Source organism: Asterias rubens, chromosome 12, assembly GCF_902459465.1.
Source record: "Asterias rubens chromosome 12, eAstRub1.3, whole genome shotgun sequence".
Classification (NCBI taxonomy): Eukaryota; Metazoa; Echinodermata; class Asteroidea; order Forcipulatida; family Asteriidae; genus Asterias; species Asterias rubens.
This window is the reverse complement of record NC_047073.1, coordinates 7,578,582-7,585,141: the sequence shown is the minus strand read 5'-3', so window position 1 is coordinate 7,585,141 and position 6,560 is coordinate 7,578,582. Positions and strand designations below refer to the sequence as shown.

At 38.2% G+C, this 6,560-nt stretch overlaps 1 long non-coding RNA gene across 1 annotated transcript; it reads left to right on the top strand.

Annotated features, from left to right (window-relative positions):
- Positions 1–273: 273 nt before the first annotated feature.
- Positions 274–5,801, top strand: LOC117297898. The gene is made up of 4 exons (XR_004519922.1): positions 274–378; positions 2,698–2,846; positions 4,944–5,044; positions 5,523–5,801. It is a non-coding gene; the product is annotated as an uncharacterized LOC117297898 (long non-coding RNA).
- The last annotated feature ends 759 nt before the right edge of the window (positions 5,802–6,560 follow it).

Here is a 6,560-nt window from a genome sequence, read left to right as displayed (position 1 = left end):
AAAAGTACCCTCGACACGCGCCATACCACTCCCCTCAAAATAATTATGTTTTTCAGCCTCTAAAAAAACAAACGATACATCAAAATAAGTCACTAATTAAAATTCTCCCATTAGACGTGCCAAAGGTTGATGGGCCCCAGTGATGATGAGTTACGCACCGTTACTAAGCTCAAGAATCTCTTGTGAATAAACAGCGGTACCCTCTTTCATCGTGTCAAACCACCCGAGACTTTGCGTGGTTGTATATAAGAGGGTACTTTTACCTTGGTTTGGCTCATTCTTTGATTGGGTGTTGGAAGAAGAGAACCTTCACTGTTTGTCTCGAGACGTATAAGAAGTTGTTCATCTGGTAATATTTAAGCTACTCCTGATTCAAAAGTAAGTCTTTATAGATATAGAAGAAATAGTCATTGGTCATAAATGCGGCAATTAAAAAAAAGGTACATTGGCTTTTATTGGAATTTGTTATTGGTATTCTTATTATTTTCCTGGTTTATTTTATGTTTTGATTGATATTTTAATTCCGGTGCATTTTAAAAACTATTTATTTGTGCCATGTCATATTTTTGATTATATATGCCTATTGCTGCTGTTTTAATTTATACGGTTCATGTATGTTTTTCTGTTATTTTTAATTACTTTAATTATTTTAATGTGCAAACGAGAAAGTAATTTCTGCTGGGCATTAGGAATAAAGATTTAATTTGAATTTACTTGTATTATAAACCACAAGAATTGTGGTTTTTATACTAGCCCTTTTTTATATAGCACTCTTCATCTGTTTAATTTAAACTATTAAAGTGAAAGGCCGACAGGGCTAGTTTTATGAAAGCCCATCAGTACCAACGAAATAAAGTACATTTCGAATCGGGCACTACGGGCGCACAATCCGTTATTAGGAACACAAATGAAAGCGAATCCATAATAACCGATTTTGAATCCGTAAATAATGGATTTTGATTAAACAAACCACAACCCGGATTTTGAATAAATTGTTAGCGCTAATTGGCATTTATAGTTTTTGAGTTTTTTTGTTTTTTGTATGAATCGACGTGTTAAAAGGCACTGGACACCTTTGGTAACTGTCAAAGACCAGTCTTCTCACTTCGTGTATCTCAACATATCTGTGAAAATTTGAACTCAATTGGTCGTCTAAGTTGCGAGAGAATAATTGAAAAAAATACCACTGCCGCACAAGTTGTGTGCTTTCAGATGCTTGAATCTGAGAAATTAAATTCAAATTATTTTAGAGAGAAATCACTTCTTTCTCAAAAACTATAGTTACTTAAGAGGTAGCCGTTTCGCACAATGTTTTATATCAACAGCTCTCAATTACTCGTTACCAAGTAGGTGTTTATGCTATAACAATTATTTTGAGTAGTTACCAATAGTTTCCAGTGATCTATAATACTCGATATGAAAAAAAGATAATTGAGTGTATAGGCCATAATATAGCGGTATGATGAAAAAAGCATGGAAAGTGAGTTTCGTTCCGGCCCCCTGGGGTTCTAACAATGTTGTTGTTGGAGATAACAATTCCGAAAGTTCTCCACAAAAACGACAGTCAAATTTGAGTACTAAGTGAAAAAAACATTGCACAGTTTGGCGCATGGGAATCTTTTAATTGCGCGGTGTGCCTATATTTATGTAGGCAGTGGACACTATTGGTAATTACTCAAAATAATTATTGCCATAAAACCTTTGTTGTTGACGAGTAATGGTGGTATAAAACATTGTGAGAAACGGCTCCCTCTGAAGTGCCATAGTTTTTGAGAAAGAAGTATTTTCCACGAATTTGATTTCGAGACCTCAGATTTAGAACTTGATGTCTCGAAATCAACCGTCTAAACGCACACAACTTCGTGTGACAAGGGTTATTTTTCTTTCATTATTTTCTCGCAACTTCGATGACCGATTGAGCTCAAATTTTTACAGGATTGTTATTTTATGCATATGCTGAGATACACCAACTGTGAAGGCTAGTCTTTACGATTACCAATAGTGTCCACTGCCTTTATAATAACCGTATTTATGACGCGCATTTTGCCAAAGGATACAAAGCGAGTTAATAGCTTGGTTTGAACAAAGACAAATTGACTGGAGCTGCAAGGTCTCCCAAGTAACGGGGTGTCAGTCAGTCAGAAGCCATACAACCACGAGCTGCCCCGAGTACAGCAAATTTACAAATTTACTAGCAACAGACAAAAGTGCTACTTTGAAGGAACTATTTAAACACCTTTGGTAAGAATAATTGTTAAAAACCCATACAAAAACTGCGAATATTTGGACTCTATTGGTCGTCGAAGTTGGAAGAGAACAACTGAATTAAAAAACATCCTTGTTGCACAAATTGTGTGTTATCAGAAGCCTAATAAATAGTCTTCAGGTCCGAAGTATTTTATTATTCGAGTGAGAAATTCGCTCTTTCTAAAAAAAATACGTTACCTTCAATCAGTGAGAGCCTTTTAAACAATGTTTTACTGTTAACAGCTTTCCATTGCTCGTTCAAGTAAGTTTTTACGATAATAGTTATTTTGAGTAATTACCTATAGTGTCCAGTACCCTAAGGATTTTCTTGCTTTTGTAAAACAAAAAAGTTTGAATTCCGTCCTGAACATTGTGTTTGTACTTATTCAAGAATGAAAACGGTGTCCCTGAAATATCATTGTTTTCCACCCTATTTTTTTTAAATCCCAGATATCAGTCCAAAATGAAGTCCATCGTGGTGCTGTTTTTGGTAATGACGACTATTCTAGTCTCCATTGAGGCCGCTCCACTCGACTGGGAGGTAGATGCGTACATCGACACTTACGAGCCGATGGAGAAACGAGGCCCTGTGGTTTCAAGTAAGCGCCTTGAATTAAGTCTACACCTTTATTTATTTAGTACCTTTGTGAAATATTGACTGGATTGTCTGTCTAAAGATTAATTTTACATTGCGATAAAAAAACAACAATCGTATAGTTTAATTTGTGAGTTTTGGCCTTAAATTAGGCTAATGTTTGATGACCATGTTCAACTTCAAGTTCTAAAATTTCACGGCCATACATTTGTTTTATTATGTTTCACGAAAGTACGTTAAAAACAGAAAATATGTAAAAATACCATGGGCGTCAATCAGGGGGGGGGGACAGGGGGACATGTCCCCCACCTTTTGGAGGGTGGGGGACACAATATCAAATGTCCCCCCACGTTTTTGACCACCTTTATCATGAAGCCCACGTTTTGAACTGTGTAAGACGAAACCCTGTGTCCCTATATATGGGCATTAATCCTGTGGACAAAGGATGACACAATATTCCCCCTCTAAATTGGCCCTAGATTGCCTCACAGCGCATCTAAAATTGCAAAATTTTCCCGGCCCCTTAATCGGGCCCGCACCCCGAGCCGTAAAGGCTTCTCACACGCACGCTCCATCGTTGACAGATTGGCACCTCCACCTTGAAAGAGTGGAAGGGGCGTGAACCCCACCCCACCCCAACCCATTTTCGAAGGGTGAAAGACACAGTATCAAATGTTCCCTGTGTCGTTTGACCACCTTTATCATGAAAATCGTGTTTTGCACTGAGGAACTGTGGAGCACTGGAACACAATATTCACACAGCTCATTGTTCTGTTTCGTTTGCCATTTGGCCGTTAAATGGCCTAAATATTGCACCACAGAGCATCTAAAATACACAAAAAAAAATTCCGGGCCCTTAAGCGGGCCCGGACCCATGCCGTAAAGGTTTCGCACTGGTGAGCTCACTCTTCGACAGATTTTCCCCTAAAAATTGGTTCATAGATCCGCACTTGAAGATGCTGTCAACCCAAAAGGTTCTACTGCTGCTCACATTTTACAGATGTTCTGTTCCGTTCTGTATGCCTCTTATTGGCCTAAGATTGCCCCACAGAGCATCCCGGACCCATGCCGTAAAGGTTTCACACTGATGTGCTCAATCTTTGACAGTATTTCCCCCTAAAACTTGGTTCATAGATCCGCACTTAAAGATGCTGTCAATCCAAAAGGTTCTACTGCTGCTCACATTTTACAGACGTTCTGTTCCGTTCTGTATGCCTCTTATTGGCCTAAGATTGCACCACAGAGCATCTAGAATGCAAAATTTTCCCGGGCCCTTAAGCGGGCCCGGACCCATGCCGTAAAGGTTTCGCGTTCGTGAGCTAACTCTTCGACAGATTTCCCCCTAAAACTTGGTTCATAGATCCACACTTGAAGACGCTGTCAACCCAAAAGGTTCTACTGCTGCTCACATTTTACAGATGTTCTGTTCCATTCTGACAGATTTGCCCCATTAAACTTGTGTCTTAGGTCTGGTGATGATGGAGATGAAACGCCGTCTGAGAATGCGAAAACAATGGATATAACGAAGCTATAATTGAGTTGCATTTTAGGTACAATAACCAAAATAGCAAGAATAGGTGCATCATAGCTTGAAAAAGGCATTTAATTCCAACATCTGAGAGGGGGGGAACATCACCCCTCAGATTCACTAGATTGCACCAGAGAGCATCTACGGGCTAAAAAAATTCACGGGGCCCTATAAAGCGGGCCCCGGACCCCACGCCATAAATGTTAAGTCCCCCCCCCCCCCCACGTTTCAGGATGGATTGACGCCCATGAAAAATACAACTTTTTTTTATCCAAACACACGCAAACGAATAGAAAATCTCAATAAACAAAAATCAAAAAAATCCTTGCCAAAACCCTTATCCCCCACCCCCCCCCCAACAAAAGAGGGAACACAATGCAATTAAAAACATGTTTTTGCTATTAATTTTAGGCCTACTTTTAAATATTTTATTTGTCATAATTTTATGTTTTTTATATAATGTGTGACCATTGTACTAACTCTGTAATTTGACCTTCGGGTTCACGAAGTTTGTCAATTTAAATAAAATTCAAAATTAAGATTCAATTCAAATTCCACATTTTCCCCTATCAGCATGTCGCAAGGCGGGAAGCACCCAGCAGTGTTTCTGTCTTTATGACCGTCAAGGAAACGTCGTCAAGCAATTTAAATGCAGTTAAAATGGCGATAATCGAGTGAGTCTTGTTTGTTTGGGGTTGTTTGTTTGTTTGTTTGTTGTGGTGTTTGTTTGTTTGTTTGTTTTTTCTTCAATTCAATACAATACACATTTATTTTTTATGTTGAAAATACCAAACATATATAACAGTTGAAAACAATGAATATGAAAAGATGGACGCCACACTCTTCAACAATAAAATGTCGTAGGCCTATAGAAATGTCAAAGATATTACATTATTATTTTGTATTGTTTAGTATTTTACTTCATTCCGAAACTGGAACAGCTCTAATAACCCTGGGGAGGGTAACGGTATATTAAAATCCAATTAATGACTTATATACAATTCTGGCTATTTGAATCACAATTTTTCGGATTATTTCCAAGACCAACAACAAATCGGAAATCAGACGGAGTTCAAAAGTAGAATCATGCCTGCTTTGCATTGGTATAACATTCTTGATAAGAAGTATAATCTCTTACGTCTGTTTATGAAGGTACCTCTACTACGTCAGCTCTATATCTCCACTTCAAGATACATCAGCCTCCATCACCGGCCGCCATTTTCGGAAAATCCACTGATTACACCTCACCCTTGCTAAGACCATCTAAGACCCAAGACTGGAGCTCCTTGTTGAAACGTGAAAGACGCATGGGTGCCATTTCAGCAAGCAGGATGTTTTCTGTTAATCATTGCAATGGTGCCCATTGCACATTTCACATTTTTCGGCCCAGGTTTCCACAATGGACCTTTAGTGTTTATAGTATTGTATTTATTGGTACTTTTGTGTCAATGGAGTTTGAGGAATATGCAAATAAGACTTACAAACCAGTGTGGAAATCACTACATTCCGGACAGTCAGCAATCACATTCATTTCACCATAGCAGAACTTTTGTTCTCAACCTTTTGCATTCCCGTAACTAGGTCCCAATTTCATAAAGCCCGTAAGCATAAAAACTAGCTAAGCACACATAGATACATTGCTTTGCAGAACCTGGTTATAAGCAAAAAATCCACAAAGTGCACTGATGTGATTGCTGCCCATCCACTTTCCCTCCCGAATTTAACAGGTAAGTCTGCCGCCACCAACGTCTCCCATTGACGGCTTTCGACGCGGGGCTACGGCTAGATCACTGCAAAATGCCTATTATCAGAAGTCATAACCGTAACCGAACTCACTATATACATACGGTCGTTACTTTGAAATATTCACTTCAGTTAATTAACTTATTTTTGTCTATTTATTAAACAGAAACAAGTAAAATTTATGTGTCGAAACCTGATTTATTATTTTCTGCATGTGTGTTTATTTATTTCTTCCTCCATGATCTAAGCAAGTTTGAACGAATTCTAGGCAACCAAGTGTCCCTTGTAACTTGTTATATACTATTTCTACCTTCATGGTTATACTTAAAAGTAAAGTGTTTTTATAATGGAGTTGGAAATGTTTTGAAAATGAACGGTGCCCCAATTCCAGCCATTTATAATTTTGGTAAACTTATTTTAGGGCCGACTTATTCATCTATTTTTTTT